Here is a 20,411-nt window from a genome sequence, read left to right on the forward strand (position 1 = left end):
GACCACAGCAGTTAAGTCCCATAGTGCTCAGAGCCATTTTGAACTCCTCGGTGAAGGTATGTTCTCGAAACTTCAACAAAAGCCCGTACCGAGCTACTGAGCGTCTCTCCTGCAGAGTCTTCCACTGGAGTTTATCTGTCATCTCCGTAACGCTTTCGCGATTACTAACCGATCCTGTAACGAAGCGCGATGCTCTCCGTTGGATCTTTTCTATCTCTTCTATCAACCCTATCTGGTACGGATCCCACACCGGTGAGCAGTATTCAAGCAGTGGGCGAACAAGTGTACTGTAACCTACTTCCTTTGTTTTCGGATTGCATTTCCTTAGGATTCTTCCAATGAATCTGCTTTACCGACGATCAACTTTATATGATCATTCCTTTCTAAATCTCTCCTAATGCCTAATCCCAGATAATTTATGGAATTAACTGCTTCCAGTTGCTGACCTGCTGTATTGTAGCTAAATGATAAAGGATCTTTGTTTCTATGTAATCGCAGCACATTACACTTGTCTACATTGAGATTCAATTGCCATTCCCTGCTAGTGTTCTCCGTGCCAGTGTGTCCTGTGCCAGTCTCTTCATCTACAGGGCGTTTCACAATTGCTATTACATGTTTCTACGGCTGTAGAGGGCGCTTAGGAGATAAAGTTTTAATAAGGGACATTTTCTAGAAACGAACTGTTTGGATGTAAAATAACTTTGAAGATTGGATCACTTTCAGAGCTCCTGTTCACGGTACGCCTATAGCGAAGACAATAAGCTCTGGCGTGTGTGTTCTAAAGGAGCCCAAACGTAGACAATGTTTTGAGTGTTCATCGTCGCGTTCTCTTATACTTACGTAACTAAGGATCCTCCACTTTTTAACAGGTAAAGACGGATAAACCACCTGACGCTCCCAGCTGCAGTGATTTAAATGTAGTGAACATTTTGAGCATACCCCACAAGAATGCTGTCAGCCTCTATGAGTGTATCATGGCAGAGGCAGGATACCCATTGGTGGTACTGAGGGCAGTGACGAGGGTAGTATTGGTGATGACGTTACGGCAGGTTGAAAAAGAGAGAGGGAGAGAGAAATGGAGATACATGTACGTGCGTATTATAAACCCTATCTCTCGAAAATTTCCCCCCTTCACTCGTCCTCTGTGCTACCACAGATGACGTGTCACTGACCTCATTTGTACTAAGACTGCGGTACACGCGAGGTGCCCATTTGCTTCCACCGCCTTGAGTTGAATGCATAAGTTCTAATAAATGTTCACCAACCCGCAGTCTGCGTAGAAAGCAGCACGTAGCTCGTGAATCCGTTATCCTGAGGCTGTACGAAACACGTAGCGAGGAATTGATATTATGTGAATAATGAAATTTCTAATTAATTTGTTTATGTGGGATGACTCCGTGAGTCAGACAAAACCTGTGACCATTCTACATCTACAACTACACACATACTCCGCAAGCCAATGTATGGTGCGTGGTGGAGGGTACCTTGTACAGTTATGCAGCAACTAGTTACTTCCTTTCCTGCTCCATTCGCAACGACTGCCAATACGCTTCCCCACGGACCCTATGTTGTCATTATCTTAACTTCGTGATCCTCACACGAAACGTAAGTTGCCGGTGATAAAACCGTTTTGCAGTCAACTTCTAAATTTTCGCAATAGTCTTTCGCGAAAAGAACGTCGTCTTCCTTCCGCGGATTCCCACTAGCATCCTACTTCTGAATTGCTTCGATGTCTTCCTTTAATCCAACTTGGAGGGGGAGGGGGGACGGGGGGGGGGATGAGAGTCAACAAACACTCGAGCAGTAATTAAGAATGGATCTAACTCGTGTTCTCAATGCAGCCTCCGTCACAGATGAAACACGCTTCCCTAAAACTTTGCCAATAAACCGAAGCCGACTATTCGCCTCCCCTATTACCGTCTTTACGTGCTGTTTCTGCTTCATATCGCTTTGCAACGCTAATCGACGTGGCTGTGTCGAGCAGTTCACTGATAATGCTACATTCGACATTACGGGATACTTTTTTGTACATTTGCAGCCAACTGCCATTCATCACACCAACTAGAAATTTTATCTAAGTCACCTTGTACCCTCCTACACTCACTCAACGACACTTCCCTGCACACTCACAGCAGTTTTAGCAAACAGCCGAAGGCTGCTGCTCACCCTATACGTCAGATTATTTACAAGTATGTACATAGTAATAGAGGTCATTGGGCAGTCCTTACGACGCCCTAGACTCCGATGAACACTCGCCGTCGAGGACAACGCACCGGCGTTAAGAAGGCTTCGACCTACACACGTATCTGGGAACCTGTCCCATATGTCCGTACCTTCGTTAATAGTCTGCAGCGTGTCAAAAGCTTTCCGGAAACATGGAATCTGTCTGTTGCTCTTCATCCATGGTTCGCAGGATATCACGTGATACGAGGGTAATCCCAAAAGTAAGGTCTCCAATTTTTTTATAAGTACATAGACCTGTTTATTTCTACAACGATTTACATCAGTTTACAGGTTGAACATTTAGCTATTTTTCGACATAATCACCATTTCTGTCGATGCATTTTTGTAGATGCTGTGGCAGTTTTTGTATGCCCATGTCATACCAGCTCGCCGCCATGCTGTTCAGAAAGTTATGAACCTCTTCTTTCACCTCGTCGTCGGATCTGAATCGCTTTCCGGCCAAATGTTCTTTTAACCTAGGGAACAGGTGATAATCACTGGGCGCCAAGTCAGGACTATAGAGTGGGTGGGTGATTATATTCCACTGAAACTGTAGCAGGAGAGCAACGGTTTGCCGAGCGATGTGTGGGCAAGCGTTGTCATGGAGAATGTGTAAGCCCTTGCTCAACATTCCTCTTCCCCGGTTCTGAATCGCCCGTTTGAGTTTTTTCAGTGTCTCACAGTACCTGTCAGCGTTAATTGTGGTCCCAGTGGGCATAAAAGTCGACCAACAATACCCTTTTCCGATCCCAAAAAACGGTTGTCATGACTTTACCGGCAGACTGTGTTTGAATTTCCGCGGCTTTGGCGAAGAAGGATGCCGCCACTGGCGTGATTGTTGCTTGGTCTCAGGTGTAAAGTGGTATGCCCAGGTTTCGTCACCCACGACAATTGAGTCCAGAAAGATGTCCTGTTCGGCTGCAAGGCGGTGAAGAAATTCGCGGGAAGCATCAACTCGTTACCGCATGTGGTTGTCAGTCAGCATGCGGGGACCCATCTTGCGCACACCTTCCGGTAGTTCAATGTTTCCGTTAAAATTCTGTGAGCGGTGCTTCGGGAAACCTCAGGAACCAACGTGCAAAGATCATCCAGGGTGATCCGCCGATCTTCACGCATGCTTTGCTCCAACACTGTCTCCTCAGAAATTGACGGTCTCCCGCTCCTTTCTTCGTCATGAATTTCGGTCCGACCAGCTGCAAACTCTCTACACCACTTACGAACATTTCAACATCCATGCACGACTCACCATACACTTCCGTCAATTGGCGATGGATTTCCATCGGCGCAGTGCCCTTTGCGTCCAAAAATCGAATAACTGCGCGCATTTCGCACTGGCGGTAACATCCAACGGGAGCTCCACTCTCAACGGCTGCCAATCCAAGACTAAGCGCCTCAGTGCGGCGTGCGCATGTTTATACACAGCGCGTGAAGTACTCTTCATAACTGTGTGACCAACTGCCACACAAACAGAGTTTTGTACTTATAAAAAAATAGGAGACCTTACTTTTGGTATTACCCTCGTACGTTCAGTGTCCCCTTTCAGTCCTACTGGGTTGTTGCTATTATTAACAAAATGTAAAGTGCATCGTTAGCATAAGCGTCGCCGTGGAAATGGGAGGGGGGGGGGGAGGACATGGGGGCGGGGGAGGGGGGTTAAGTGGGAGCATTCGCCCCTTCTGCAATCTAAGGGTATATATTTTTTATCCATAACAAAATTCTTAGGAGTTTATAACAATAGCTGTCTGCAGATTTAATATTGCAGAGGACGGCGGAAAATTCCGGTTGGCACGGCTGCATGATGTGTCGAATTGGAGAGACGAGGACTGGCAGGGTTCAGTTCTGATCTGTTAAAAGTCCGTTCTACCGGTCAATTTGAGGGTGGGTTAGAGTGGTTCCTCAAATACATCTACCCTTTATCCAAACAACCCAAAAAATGTAGCTCTCGAGACAGATTTAGTGCAACGTTAATTATGCCGGTCAATGGAAGACATGAAAATAATGCAAAACATCCCTTAGCATAATCACATATCAAACTCAGTAAGCGAAGTATTAGGCACTGAAGAGCCAAGAAACTGCTACACCTGCCTAATATCGTGTAGGGCCCCCGCGAGCACGCACAAGCGCCGCAACACGACGTGGCCTGGACTCGGCTAATGCCTGAACTAGTGCTGGAAGGAGCTGACTCAATGAATCATGCAGGGCTGACAATAAATCCGTAAGAGTACGAGGGGGTGGAGATCTCACCCGGACAGCATGTTGCGAGGCATCCTAGATATGCTCAATAAAGTTCATGTCTGAGGAGTTTGGTGGCCAGCCGCAGTGGTTAAACGCAGAAGGGTGTTCCTGGAGCCACTCTGTAGCAATTCTGGACGTGCCGGGTGTCGAATTCTCCTGCTGGAATCGGCCAAGTCCGTAGGAATGCACAATGGACATGAATGGATGCTGGTGATCAAACAGGATGCTTACCTACTTTTCACCTGTCAGATTCGTATATAGACGTATTTGGGGTCCCATATCACTCCAACTGCAATCGCCCCACACCATTACAGGGCCTCTACCAGCCTGAACAGTCCCCTACTGACATGCAGGGTCCATTGATTCATGAGGTTGTCTCCATACCCCTACACGTCCATACGCTCGATACAATTTGAAATTAGACTCGTACGACCAGGCAACATGTTTTCAGTCATCAACAGTCCAATGTCGGTGTTGACGGCCCGAGGTGAGGCGTAAAGCTTTGTGTCGTGTAGTCACCAACGGTACATGAGTGGGCCTTCGGCTCCGAAAGTCAGTATCGATGATGTTTCGTTGAATGGTTCGCACGCTGATACTTGTTGATGGCCCAGCATTGAAATCTTCAGGAATTTGCGGAAAGGTTGCACTTCTGCCACGTTGAACGATTCTCTTCAGTCGTTGTTGGTCCCATTCTTGCGGGATCTTCTTCAGGCCGCAGAGATGTTGGAGAATTGATCTTTTACCGGATTCTTGATGTTCACCGTACACTCGTGAAATGGTCGTACGGGAAAATTCCCACTTCATCGCTACCTCGAAGGTGCTGTGTCCCATCGCACCTGCGCCGATTATAACACCACGTTCAAACTCACTTAAATCTTGATAACATGCCATTGTAGTAGCAGTAACCGATCTAACAACAGCACCAGACACTTGTCTTATATAGACGTTGCCGACCGCAACGCCGCATTCTGCCTGTTTACACATCTGTGTATTTGAATAGGCATGCCTATACCAATCTCTTTGGCGCTTCGGTGTAGATAGCCTAAAAACTGTACACGCGTTTTTTGAAGTTCACGTCTTGTTTACTCACCTTGTGCAGAAATAGTGTGGCATTTTTGCTGCTTATTTTTGTTAATATCCAATATGATTTTGCGTTAATTATTGTTTTTTTTTCTATTTCAAGCTCTTAATGTAAAACTAACATTCTTAGTGTATAGATAAAAATATTTTTTTTGTGAACAACTTGCTGGATAATCTTAGTTTAATCATAAGAAGGATGTAATTTCAGGTCATTATAGCAAAAAGGCAACATTCATATTCGTGTTATTGATACAGAAATGTTTACGACGCATGTACTAATAGAATATGCTAATCATTTAGGTATCAAACTCAATAATATGGAGTGGGAGCTATCAGTCGTGAAACACATGTTACATAATAATACGTTTTGTGTACTGTGACGGGACTTATGACCACAGCAGTTGAGTCCCATAGTGCTCAGAGCCATTTTTGTACTGTGACGTCCGTGAAAATAAAATCCATAGCGTATAATATTAATAAATATATAAAGTTATAAATAGTTATTTCAGTGAATAAATAACGCCAATGAAAATGTTTTATATCTCCCACCGTATATTCGCAGGATTTTTAATTACGAGCAATTCAGCTATTCTGGGAAGATGGAAATATTTACGCACTAATTTCTTCCCGTGATCCCATTTTCAACGTGTCCACAGATGTCTACGATTTTAGTGATAAAATAATAAAATGCGTATAATGTTTCATACAGTAATTTGTTTACATCAGTGTATCCAAAGTACTATCTATGGGGTGTCAAGCGAAATTTGTGACTGGATTGGGGATGTGAATAATCAAAACTTGTGATTTTTATGGCTGGCTCTTTGGGGGGGGGGGGGGGGGGGGGCGGAGGAGGAGGGTAGGAAATGGGCTTCTTGTACAGTATCAGGCACTAACTGAGAGTATAATTGTAAGTTTTCGCCGGACGGAGTGGCCGTGCGGTTCTAGGCGCTACAGTCTGGAACCGCGAGACCGCTACGGTCGCAGGTTCGAATCCTGCCTCGGGCATGGATGTGTGTAATGTCCTTAGGTTAGTTAGGTTTAAGTAGTTCTAAGTTATAGGGGACTGATGACCTCAGAAGTTGAGTCCCATAGTGCTCAGAGCCATTTGTAGGTATTCCTTACCAGTGTTCACGACAAGAAATGTTGTAAGCATTTTCTCACCTCTGATGCCGTAGCAATACTTCTTTTTTGCAATCTGCGAAGTAGTAAATGCATGTACGGATTATTTGTTTCAGTCGAAATGGTTCGAAAGTCTGCAGAGCCGTCTTTGACTATTACTGGGCTTTTCTGCTTGGTCAGAATCAACTTCAACTTCTTTAAGCGGTAGAGGCCGTTTATTTGCCACTACTCCGAAAGCTCTTTCAACCACTAGTCATGCGTGCGACAATCGTTTGTTGACTAACTAACGCTTATGTGTCAAATTTGTGAGGGGGTACGGCCACGTGAGATACTTCTTCAAGGGGAAACCCTTGTCACCTAGCAAGACATTTGGTAATCTTGTTTCACTTCCAGGAAGCTTTCAGCCCTAAATTGCAGAACACCACGTTTGAGCAGTTTGCTTAACTTCAAGTTCCGGGACACTCCACTGTCACCCTGTTTGCCTTACGAACCAGCATCGACACAGACGAACTTGTAATCAGCTCCCACGACTGCTTGCACCACAACTGAGAAAAATTTCTTGAAACTGTAGTACATACTTTCAGAATGCTTCGGCACTTGACTCTGATACAAGATGTTTCGATGTCTTTCCATCAAACGTCTAGGGATGATAGACCATGTAATGGGAAAAAACTGTTGTTAGAGACAAAATGTTTCTTGGCGCTGCCCGGCGACGATAGGTGACTCTTATAATTGATTATGCCGCTGAGAGGCGGCACGGCGTAGGCATTCTGTAGGTTTTTTTTCCAATTCGTGTTGCCTATAACCCAGTCATCTACTCTGCGTGAGAGGCAATAGGCCAGCTTTCTAAAACACACTGTAAGAAAGAAAGAAGAAACATACACAGCACGAAAGAATTATCCGAAGGGGACGGAAATGGGGAGATGTGAGGCGCTTGTTGAGGGACCTGCACACAATGCTCCAAACGTTCCCAGTTGGCGAGAGGTACGGCTACCTTGCTGGTCGAGGTGGGGTTTGGCAAGCTCGTCGTGTGCAGCCAGGCACTAACTTGCTGAAGTGTAACCCCATGATGAGGGGCAACAGAATGGGTCGTAGAATATCGTTGACATGCTGTAAGGGTGCCGCTGATGACAACCAAAGGTATCTTGCTATGAAATGTAATGGCACCCCGTATCCTGATTGTCGAGCCGTATGGCGGGCGCCAATCAGGTTGGTATCCCACCGCTGTCTGCGGTGTGTCCAGACACGTCTTCTCTGGTCTTCGGGGTTCAGTTCGAAGCGGGACTCATCACTGAAGACAGTTCTATCCCAGTCAGTGAGATTCCAGGCCGAATGTACCCGACACCACTGCAAACTGGTTTGTTGGTGTACAGAGGTCAACGGTAGTCGGCGCAACGAGCGCCATGAGCTCAGCCCCCTCTCTGTGAACTAGAGATGGGCAAAACTGTTCTTTTCAGAGATTGGATCAGAACTGTTCACTCCCTGAAATGAATTAGCTCTTTTTCATGACTCACCACTCATTTACAATAGAAAATAAATGGAAGGCACATTGCCCTTTAAACTTGGTTTATTCCAGTACTACACCTGTATTTTGATCTTATTTGATCCTATTTTGAAGTAACACATATAATGAGTAAGAATTTTGTATTGTTTATTGAAATTTCCACGATATGACAAAGTTTTTGATTATTGATTTATTTTGCACTATCGTGGTTTTTTGGGTGATCGGAAAATGTTGTAACTTGAGATTTACATTAACAATATATTTGGCTATAATGTATTAAAATTTCATTAACCTCATACAAATACATCGCAAGCCATATATTTTTAAAGTGAACGTTTCCTTCCGAAGACGCCTAAAATCGCAAAATCCGTAGCAGAATAAGAAAAAAATATATAAATTTGACTGTAAAACGAAAGTGCTGCATATAGCCTTACGCAGAATAAAACAAGGAAAATATTGGTGTATCACATTTTGCGATACGTTTATCGGTTCGCTCGTAATTAAAGCGTAAATTCGAGTGTCCATAATAAAAATCCTATGGTAAGAGGAGTCATCAGCAACCTAATCTAATCAGTTTAAACAAATAAAAATAAAATAAAAACGATTGATGTATACATAACATAATAATGTAATATACATAGCGGTATTACTACGAAGAACAATATCCAGTGGGGACGAACTCCGATGCAGAGGCGCTGAGTCGAGCAGGTCGAGCCGCGAGCTGTATTGCTGCATGAGCTGAGACCGCAGAGACCAGAGTGACACCTGAGTCGCTTTGCTCAACGCTCTGGCTAGAGTCGAGACGGTGGGGTGAGCGTTGAGCGGGCGAGTTCCGAGGGTGGGGGGAGCTCACCCGCTCGGAGCCAAATCGTCCGTTCCATTGCGAGCAGGTTTTTGCAAGTAGTTCCTATGTTATCCGCTAGGTGGCTCTCTGTCCTGTTGCTCGCATCAACTGCCCAAAGGGCAGGACGTGCGACTGAAACGATCGCCGACAGAGTGCGATGCGAAGTTAAGCTGCGCCAGACACTGCACGCGGCAGACGACGCACAGAGACGGCACGGCATATGTGAAACACAAAATCCAATGGGGCACTGCACAATGCAGTCAGCCAAGGTAGAAGCAGGGCAGGGGCCAGCGCTGGCTGTGTTGTGTGGCGTGCAGTGTGCTCTGACCAGCAGACGCGCTGCTGATATGCTCCGTCTCTCTCTCTCTCTCTCTCTCTCTCTCTCTCTCTCTCTCTCTCTGCCGTGGGAAACGTTTGGAGCTACCGTTCTTTTTTTCTGAATCACTGATTGTTCACTCCTTTGAAAGATTAAACTCTATGAATTAGTTCAAGAGCGGATCCCCCATCTCTACTGTGAACCTCCTATTACTGGTCCTTGTGGTCGCTGAAGCGCCAGTTGCACGTCATATCGATGGTGATGATGGTCCCCGGGCTCTGAGTGCCTATCTGACGATCGCGCAGTCCTGACGTTTTGGCGTCTCTCTAGGTCGACCGCTTCCTTTATTGACGCTGTGTTCGGCCACGGTTCACCCTTTCCTGCCAATACCGTCGAGTCCGCTCCTATTCAAATGTAGAGTGATTCGCCAATTACTCCAACCGGGTTCTTTGAGTCCAACTGCACGTCCTCTCTCAGATGCCAACATCTGAGTATATTGTTCACGCACCTGTCTGCAAGGCGTACAGGTAGATACTGTCCAGCTGAGTACACAGTATGGCCTGGTATCGACATGTTTACTATCGTTGCCAGCGGTGCGGTGAAATTGCATTCATCCATTGGCCGCCAAAGTTCACAGTTCTGCAGTTTCCATCAGTACCAGTGTGAATATCAAATTGTGACCAATGTGCGTAACTTCTTCGTATTGCATCGTTTTTTTTGTCTACCTCCGCTTAGAAACAATCAGCCTTAAGATTATCTTGTTGGAAATCGCTCTATCAATTTACAGGGGCAGGTATATGCAGATGCAGCTCACCTGGTTAGTAGACCCAGTTCATTCGGCGAAAACACATCACTTTGTTTGAAATTTTTGAATATGCACATTGCAACGAATAAAGTAACTGCCAGACAGCCTTTGGGTGTCACAGTTTCTCTGAAGGTGCTATATTTCTTCAAGCGATCTTCAATAGGGGTCAGTACGTATCCAAAAATATACACTCCTGGAAATGGAAAACAGAACACATTGACACCGGTGTGTCAGACCCGCCATACTTGCTCCGGACACTGCGAGGGGGCTGTACAAGCAATGATCACACGCACGGCACAGCGGACACACCAGGAACCGCGGTGTTGGCCGTCGAATGGCGCTAGCTGCGCAGCATTTGTGCACCGCCGCCGTCAGTGTCAGCCAGTTTGCCGTGGCATACGGAGCTCCATCGCAGTCTTTAACACTGGTAGCATGCCGCGACAGCGTGGACGTGACCCGTATGTGCAGTTGACGGACTTTGAGCGAGGGCGTATAGTGGGCATGCGGGAGGCCGGGTGGACGTACCGCCGAATTGCTCAACACGTGGGGCGTGAGGTCTCCACAGTACATCGATGTTGTCGCCAGTGGTCGGCGGAAGGTGCACGTGCCCGTCGACCTGGGACCGGACCGCAGCGACGCACGGATGCACGCCAAGACCGTAGGATCCTACGCAGTGCCGTAGGGGACCGCACCGCCACTTCCCAGCAAATTAGGGACACTGTTGCTCCTGGGGTATCGGTGAGGACCATTCGCAACCGTCTCCATGAAGCTGGGCTACGGTCCCGCACACCGTTAGGCCGTCTTCCGCTCACGCCCCAACATCGTGCAGCCCGCCTCCAGTGGTGTCGCGACAGGCGTGAATGGAGGGACGAATGGAGACGTGTCGTCTTCAGCGATGAGAGTCGCTTCTGCCTTGGTGCCAATGATGGTCGTATGCGTGTTTGGCGCCGTGCAGGTGAGCGCCACAATCAGGACTGCATACGACCGAGGCACACAGGGCCAACACCCGGCATCATGGTGTGGGGAGCGATCTCCTACACTGGCCGTACACCACTGGTGATCGTCGAGGGGACACTGAATAGTGCACGGTACATCCAAACCGTCATCGAACCCATCGTTCTACCATTCCTAGACCGGCAAGGGAACTTGCTGTTCCAACAGGACAATGCACGTCCACATGTATCCCGTGCCACCCAACGTGCTCTAGAAGGTGTAAGTCAACTACCCTGGCCAGCAAGATCTCCGGATCTGTCCCCCATTGAGCATGTTTGGGACTGGATGAAGCGTCGTCTCACGCGGTCTGCACGTCCAGCACGAACGCTGGTCCAACTGAGGCGCCAGGTAGAAATGGCAAGGCAAGCCGTTCCACAGGACTACATCCAGCATCTCTACGATCGTCTCCGTGGGAGAATAGCAGCCTGCATTGCTGCGAAAGGTGGATATACACTGTACTAGTGCCGACATTGTGCATGCTCTGTTGCCTGTGTCTATGTGCCTGTGGTTCTGTCAGTGTGATCATGTGATGTATCTGACCCCAGGAATGTGTCAATAAAGTTTCCCCTTCCTGGGACAATGAATTCACGGTGTTCTTATTTCAATTTCCAGGAGTGTATTTACTAATTGTAAAATAGGCGAAATGATGATCATCATTTTCTTGCATGTCATTATCCAGGGTGATTCAAAACGCTTATTACAGGATTCTATTTGTCGTAGAGGGAATTTAGTAGATGAAGTTTTGAGGAGGAAAGTGTGTCCAGAAATGTACCGTTTGGATGTAAAATCGGTTTGAAGATCTGATCACTTTCAGACCAGCCGCTTCACGGTGCGCACACAAGCCAGGAAGCAGTGGCGGATTTTAAATTTCTGCGCCCCTAGACACACTGTAACATTTGCGCCCCATCAAAAATATGTTTCAAATAACAACTTTTGTGTCGTCTCGTTGTCACTGTAGGCTTGTACCATGGGAAGCAAGGAGATGATTTTTTTTGGTGGCCGGTATCCTCTTTTGTGACATAACTGCACCCATATATTAACAGAGTTCTTTATTTATCAGAGCAGGAAATTACTTATCTTTAAGCACGTTGTTGTGGTACAAGTTCTTCTGTTTAATGGTCCACGTTACCCTAATTGCTGATGAAGCATACGTCCCGCTATGTACACCACTCTGGTCGCCAGGTACTGACTGACTCTGAGCTAGAGGCTGAGCCAACTGCGACTGCGACCCCCACTGGGATGCGACTGCTGACGCGACTCATTGACTGACTGGATGACTGACTTGGCCCTCCGGTCCGTGGCAGCGATCTAACTACTCGCGGTAGAGAGGGCGTTGGTAGCACGTTGCTTCCAAGTCTGTCTTTGACCTCTCCCGACAGGCGCATTGCTTGTGCCTACTATCGATCTTCTCGCAACATCTTTGCCACCTGGTGTGCTCATGACAGCTTACGCCAGCACAATAACTATATAGTTTTTAAATCACAATGAATGCGTTCTAAATTTCTACTAAAAACCACATTATAACCTGAAATTTTTAAAACTAATATGAAGAAATAAAAAAAGCTCACCAGGCAGCCAAATTTGTGGATGGCTTTGACGGCAGCAAACACGTTAATCATGTCTTCATAGTTGAGACAGTCATCAGTTAGCAGGTCAGCTTTGTTGTGAAGAATAGATAAGGTGTTCTGTCTCTTTCAGACAAGGCAGAATGCAGGAACGATTTCAGGCTCTGAAGAGCCGAAAATGAGCGTTCTGCTGAACAATTTGTAAGTGCCATACATAGAGCAACATAAACATTCGGGAACATGGACTTTCGTAGAAATTTATTCATTTCGACTAATACATCAGCAATCTCACAATATTTCACAAGTGCTGCGGAAGGTACACATTCACGTGGGAAGGAAGGTCCTAATCAGTTTCATATGATGCTTGGAATTTTGCTGTGCGTCCAGAAACATCATCTGGTGAACTGTGAGACCTGAGTTTCTCCTGGCGTATACAACTTTCAAATAACTTCCGGGAATTCAGCCAGGTAACACTTTCAGCGACCGCCGATATTTCGGCGGGAGAACACCCCGCCATTTTCAAGGCTAACTGCAACGGACAGGCGACGTACATGCAAATTTAAAACCTCGGTTCTCGGACTGATGCAGGAAAGATAACACACACACTGTGAACACTAGTGCCACCAAAGATGACCAAAGTCAGAGCTATCGATAGTGAGACTACGAAATGGCAGGTGAGGTAGCATTGACTCTGTCCCTCTGTTTTTTGACAAGGGAGAGAGCCGGATTCCAAACAGAGTTTAAACAAAAACCTCCATCCCTGTTAACGAGGTTGCTCGCTAATTTAATCTCAAATGCCTCCTTAATAACACTGTCCCAATAGCTGGACGTGCATGCCAATATCTCGGTGTTATTATATAACATGGGGTGACCAGTATCCAAGCAATGTTCGGCAATAGCAGATCTACTTGACTGCTGTAATTGTGTGTGCCGTTTTATGGAAATACGATGTGAAATGTCTTTTCCGACCTCCTCTTGAGTTCTGTTAAGGATGATCTTGGTCCGTGTAAGGCGGGTGTATATCGCATTCCTTGTAGCTGCTGCATGGCATATATTGGTCAAAGTATCAGGACCGTGGAGGAACGATGTACTGAGCATAAATGGCACAGTTTGCCTTGAAAATGGCGGGGTTTTCTCCCGCCGAAATGTCGGCGTTCGCTGAAAGTGTTACCTGGCTGAATTTCCGGAAGTTATTTGGAAATCTGGTGAACTGTTCTAAAGTTCACTGAAAACTGTGAAGGACTCTAACTGTGTTTTATAAATTTCCTACCTCCACATTAATCCAGCATACAAGTTGTCGAGTATTGGGAAAAGTGCTTCGACTCTAAATTTCTCTCTACCAGTCACAAGAACTTCTTCAGTGTCTCTTCTTCACCAATATGAAGTTTGCGTTTCCTTGATCTTTTGTTGGTGCATTCATAGCCCATATCAGTCATAATCTCCATGGATTTATTTTCATAACTGTTACTAATGATACGAATAGAGCTAATAAACCTTACAGGTGTTTTATATAATTCACACACTATTTCAGTATCAATATTTACACTTTGCAATTACATATTTATGCTATTAAATCTCTGGAGTATGTCCTCCCAAAATGTCATCATAACTACTGTGTCTAGTCTACTGAGTTGATTCAGTAGAGCTGAAGCATCATTTTCCGCAAGTGGTTTCTGATAGGTGCTGTTGGTACCATGTGTGAGGGCACTGATAACGCTCTCCAAACTTTCGTTTACACATGGTTCCTCTCTTGCTCACCAACGTGTTTTTGATAAACTTTTAACTAAATGGTTCAAATGGCTCTGAGCACTATGGGACTCAATATCTTAGGTCATAAGTCCCCTAGAACTTAGAACTACTTAAACCTAACTAACCTAAGGACATCACACACACCCATGCCCGAGGCAGGATTCGAACCTGCGACCGTAGCAGTCCCGCGGTTCCGGACTGCAGCGCCAGAACCGCTAGACCACCGCGGCCGGCAACTTTTAACTATTTTGCGTCCCGGTTTCATGAAAGAAAGAAGTTGATCCCAGAGTTGTGTAGAACCAGAGAAGAAATTATAAACGTTTTGCACTAAACTGAAAAATGAACATGCTTCCTGCAGCTTCCTGCAGCAGCTTGCAGCACTAGTACCGACTAAATTCTAATAACTTGCTATACGAGGCATATAATACGCCTTCGGATTTCGTACTTTAATGCGTACCTGCAAACCGGTGTAGGTTCCTGACAAGTTGCTTTCACCGTCGTATGACTGGTCTCTACAGTCAGTAATATCAATGAAATTGGTAGAAATCTATGGCCTCAGCTAAGTTTTCAGACTTGGTGCCCCGAGGTTGGTAAAAACAGAAGGAAATGCTCAGAAAGATCACCATTCTCGTTCACATATCTCAATAGGAAAGGTAACTGATCAATACGTGAAATGTCTGCACTGGACTCTACTATTATAGAGAAATATTTGGCCTGTTTTGTATCACTTAAGAGAATTCTTTTTATTCGTTCCGAAAGCAGCTCTATTATTTCATCTCAGATTGTTGAAGATAGTTAATTTGTGTGTCCCTGCCCCGGAATTAGAAGATTAGAGGTCGGCAGTAAGTTCAATCATAAATTGACCATTATGCAATAAATGGAATTTTTCAACGTGTCCACGCTGGGGAAATCCACGACTTGTTAGCGCCTTCACTAACGCAAACACCTTTTTAACACATTGTGCCGGTACATTTTTTCTGTCTACCTATGATTCGGAATGGTTTTCTACAGTCCAATTGTTTTTTTCTTGTTCAAAGTGATAACTCAAAATTTTTGTGTTCAAGTGAATTTTCGTGATGAGATAAAACATCGGAAATATTTCTCCAACCTGAAATACCAATAGTAGCAATCACGGTCTTACCTTTGAACAACTTACATTGTGTACAAAAAATAGCACTAGTGCTGCAGGAGTATATTAAATAATCACTTAAAGTTGATTCACCATTTAAATGTTTACGATAAAATAAATTTTTGTTCCAATATCTGGTTTTTCTGTCTATTGGCCTTCGTGAATCAGAAAAACAGGGTTACAATTTTGATTAATGCTACGGGATTAAAGAATGTCGATTGTTGATTTATTAACACACCATTTTCCACTCCAGGATCGACACTAACGAAGTTATTTCTTTTTGTAATATCTGATTGGACACTTAAACTTTTGTGAGACTCGAATTGAGGAACAATTTGTTTTTTCTTAATTTTTAACTAGTCCTTCGTTCGCCTTTACATCTTTCGTTACAGTTGTGGTACTAGACATCATCAATACTACTAGAATTGGAACCAGCAACTTTTTTTGTGAAAAATATGTCTACTCTGCCAAGCGTTTTTAGAACATTAGCTTTTCGTTCTCACTTTTCGTTCGCTGTTTTCCGAAATGCAACCCTACTTAATTGTGCACGTTTGTTTTTGTCACTCTTATTTGCGAAACTGTCGACCGGGACTAACACAAAGGAAAATAAATTTGTAAATAAAAAGTATCCAGTTCAAAATCGTACGGTACCACAAGCCACGCGAGCACAAAGGTTTCTATTTTAAACACGACAGCCAATCAACACAAACACAAAAGAAAATAAGTTTGTAAATCGTACCACAGGCCACACGAGCACAAAGCTTTCTATGTTGAGCACGACAGTGATGAACTGACTAGCTTGGATTACTTGACCGAAATGTGATACGAAATAAAATCGTTAAGACAAGAACAACAGTGCAGAGTAATTCATTTTCACTGTCGCTTCTTTCTCTGTTCTCAATGAACAGAAGTTGGAATCCGGCAGCATTTTCGGAATAATAACGTTTCACAGCTAGTATGTAGATTATCATACTGGCAGCTTATTTTAAAATTTTATTGAACAATTTTATAACCACAATTCCAGACGGAAATCGAGTGTCTGAGTTTCCATTCAGTCACCAAGCAAACTAATAACATGTCAGAGCTTGCAGTTCTTACGGCTGGTTTAAACTGCCGAGATATTTCACAGTATTAACAATTTTTGTCATTTGTAAGCGTAGTTAATTTAAAACATAAAATGTTAAGATAAATACAGTGGAAAAATGGTGCCGTCTAAAGCTGCCTCCCCTAAGCCCGTCTTTAGTGGACTTTCGTAAATCGATCTCTGCTGAGAAGAGGACGCCGCCGTCACTGCCTCTTATAATGATTACATCACATAACGCCTTCGTCCGACTGTAATGACGGCTGCTATAAATTGGTCGTTCGAAAATGGCTGTGGTGCTCCGTGGACGTTCTGAACTTTCGACTCTGTCACGTAGAAGAGAAAGTACTGGCAACGTTGACCATGCCGTGCGCTTCTACAGCACACATTTCAGAGATCGTTGTCACCGCTACGTTACTGTCGTGAAGCGAGAGATTTTAAAGCGATCCGATCCTCAAACTGATTTTACATCCAAACGGGGCATTTCCTGATATGGTGCTCAGAACTTTATCTACAAAGTCCCCTCCATAGCCCATAGAAGTCCGTAATAGTAATTTTGAATCACCCTGTGTAGGTGAGCAGATTCCCCATACAAAATTCCTTCTCATATCATTCACCCATTCTTGCTCCCGTCTTTTGTTTTCCATCTGGCAAGCCCTGGTGTGTCCATTGAATACATAGTTAGTTACTTCTTTTTTTTCTGATCATTTGAACGAATCTTTTATCGAAATGATGTGGAACAAGTCAGTTTACAGGACATGTAAACGTAATTATTGTTAACAGTAATGGACACATAATTTTTGCACTCGTAGTCTGCAACTGCACATCAAAACAACATTCTTTTCTTAGGCTACCAGTTTTAAAATAGAAATTCATCCGTAGTGTAGAAATAAATCGGAGAAATACACGACAACCTCACAAGCCAAACGGCCGGCTGCATTTGTTTGGTTGGACAACGCCCTGAGCAAAGGACGCAGTGATGTCCGATAACGTGACGCTTGAGAACGTGCGACGGTCTCTCGCATAGTCATATTTAAGCTTCCGGTGAACACTATCAAGTCATTGATAAGTAATTAAAGACTTTTGTTTTTATTTCAATTATTTCCGGGCGTACCACATCTGACAGCGTTATCAGTTCTCAATCGTCGTGTTGCTGCTACGTAATCTGCTTCTCAGTTACGTGTTCTGTAGACAGCCAACACTAAATAGAATTGATCAGCTGCTATCAAGGACACGCTAAAAAAATTTGCATCACCCCGGTTCCCAGAACTCTGGAAGATACACGTTGACTGTGGATATTGTATTACAGACACGGTCCCTTTGACTGTTCAGAGATGTCACTAAACCCGCCCAAAGATATAAACAACCATGCATGAACAGCGCTTATAAGACGGAGGGGGTCCGACAGCCGATCATTTCCAGTCATTCCACAACGAAGGTGGTACACGGCTCGTGTTGTCTGTAGTTCAACCGTGCCTAGACGGTCAATACCGCGGTTCGATCGCGTCCGCATTGTTACGTTGTGCCAGGAAGGGCTGTCAACAAGGGAAGTGTCCAGGCGTCCTAGAGTGAACCAAAGCGATGTTGTACGGACATGGAAGAGATATAGAGAGACGGGAACTGTCGATGAAATGTCTCGCTCAGGACGCCCAAGGGCTACTACTGAAGTGGATGACCGTTACCTACGGATTATGACTCGGAGGAGCCCTGACAGCAACGCCACCATGTTGAATAATGCTTTACGTGCAGCCACAGGAAGTCGTGTTAAGACTCAAACTGTGCACAATAGGCATCGTTATGCGGAACTTCACTCCCGAGATCCTTGACGAGGTCAATCTTTGCAACCACGACGCCATGCAGCGCGGTACAGATGGGATAGACAACATGCCGAATGGACCGCTCATGATTGGCATCACGTTCTCTTCACCGATGAGTGTCGCATATGCCTTCAACCAGACAATCGTCGGAGACGTGTTTGGGGGCAACCTGGTCAGGCTGAACGCCTTATACACACCGCCCAGCGAGTGCAGCAAGGTGGATATTTCCTGCTATTTTGGGGTGGCATTATGTTGGGCCGACGTACGCCGCTGGTATTTATGGAAGGCGCCGTAATGGCTGTACGAGACGTGAATGCCGTACTACGACCGATAATGCAACCATATCGGCATTGGCGAGGCATTCGTCTTCATAAACAACAATTCGCGCCACCATCGTGCATATCTTGTGAATGACTTCCTTCAGGATAACGACATCGCTCACCTAAAGTGGCCAGCATGTTCTCCAGACATGAACCCTATCAGACATGCCTGGGATAGATTGAAAAGGGCTGTTTATGGACTACGTAACCCACCACCCACTCTGAGGGGTCCAGGCCGAATCGCCGTTGAGGAGCGACAACGGGACCAACAGTGCCTTGATGAACTTATAGACAGTATGCCACGACGAATACAGGCATGCATCAATGCAAGATGGCTATGAGCACCATGGGACTTAACATCTATGGTCATGAGTCCCGTAGAACTTAGAACTACTTAAGGGGCTCCGGAACGCCCTATACTTGCAATGTTAAAATAACGCTTATAAATTACATCTTTCCTCACGAAGTATTTGAGGTAGGAAGTTGAACTTTTTACAGATTATTTATTGGAATATGGGCTACAACTTAACACAGGGATTTTACAAAATTTTAGTTCAGTTATTAAAGATGATTTTTTTCAATTGTAATGAAAATTCACAACATTTTTTTGCAATTTTTTATTTATATATTCAAAAATACACAGTTTTTTGGGAAAAGGCTGTGTTAAATTATGCAGAAGGTACTGTGTAACATTTACTGAAAGTTTGAAACAAATCTGTTTGGAAGATCCTTAGAAAACATGTAATTAGTATGAGAAAATAAAAGTTTTGGGAATCGAGCGACAAAGATTGGATTAACTTTTTAGTGCATTCCAGGTCCATAGGATGGATTATCTTCATCCTCTGCAAACTCCTCCTCCAGCTTCCTCTTGTTCCTCCTCCTGTTTACTCTTGCTTGTATTTCTAGACTCTTTACAGCCCTGTCTGCAGCCCGAAGGCGTTCCTTGTCTAAAGCAAGCATCGCTCGTACCATGTTAGAACCTATCTTCATTCCCATATTTCTAAATACCTTGCACCTTACAATGTTGCCATCATTGAAAGTCGCAACAGCATCATACACACCAAAGTGAAGTGTTTCTATTCCAACAAATACAGTCTTGGGGATTCTCGACCATATAACACTATTTACACTTTCATTTCCGTGAATACACTTTTTCAACAGTTCAGGTGCTGCTAAGTCTCTGAAAATAGGTTTTATCACCTCCATTATTGCATGAGGCAGACTATGCTTATGAGTGTACACTTCACCAGTTAGCAATCCTTTGTTATATTTACACCAACTGTCTTCTTCTTTGGGACACAAGCTATGTTGGGGATTTTCATCGTCTTTATTGTTTACAGTAATAACACATACCTTTGGCTTTCCAACATTTCTCCTTTTCTTAAAAGCCTTCAGAGGATTTCTAATAACTTTACTTTTACTCATTATTATACTTCAACAAAACAGAGACTCAAGAAACAGAATTAATTACGAATATTTTCGAGATAACGACAGAGTAAATAAACATGAAACAATCGACAATCACACCAGCGATATATATTGAACCATCACAGGTTAGCCACAACACATACTTTATCTCACATCACTAAAATGTACCTGATGAACACGGACGTTAATAATAACACCATTTT

Source organism: Schistocerca nitens, chromosome 6 (assembly GCF_023898315.1).
Source record: "Schistocerca nitens isolate TAMUIC-IGC-003100 chromosome 6, iqSchNite1.1, whole genome shotgun sequence".
Lineage (NCBI taxonomy): Eukaryota > Metazoa > Arthropoda > Insecta > Orthoptera > Acrididae > Schistocerca > Schistocerca nitens.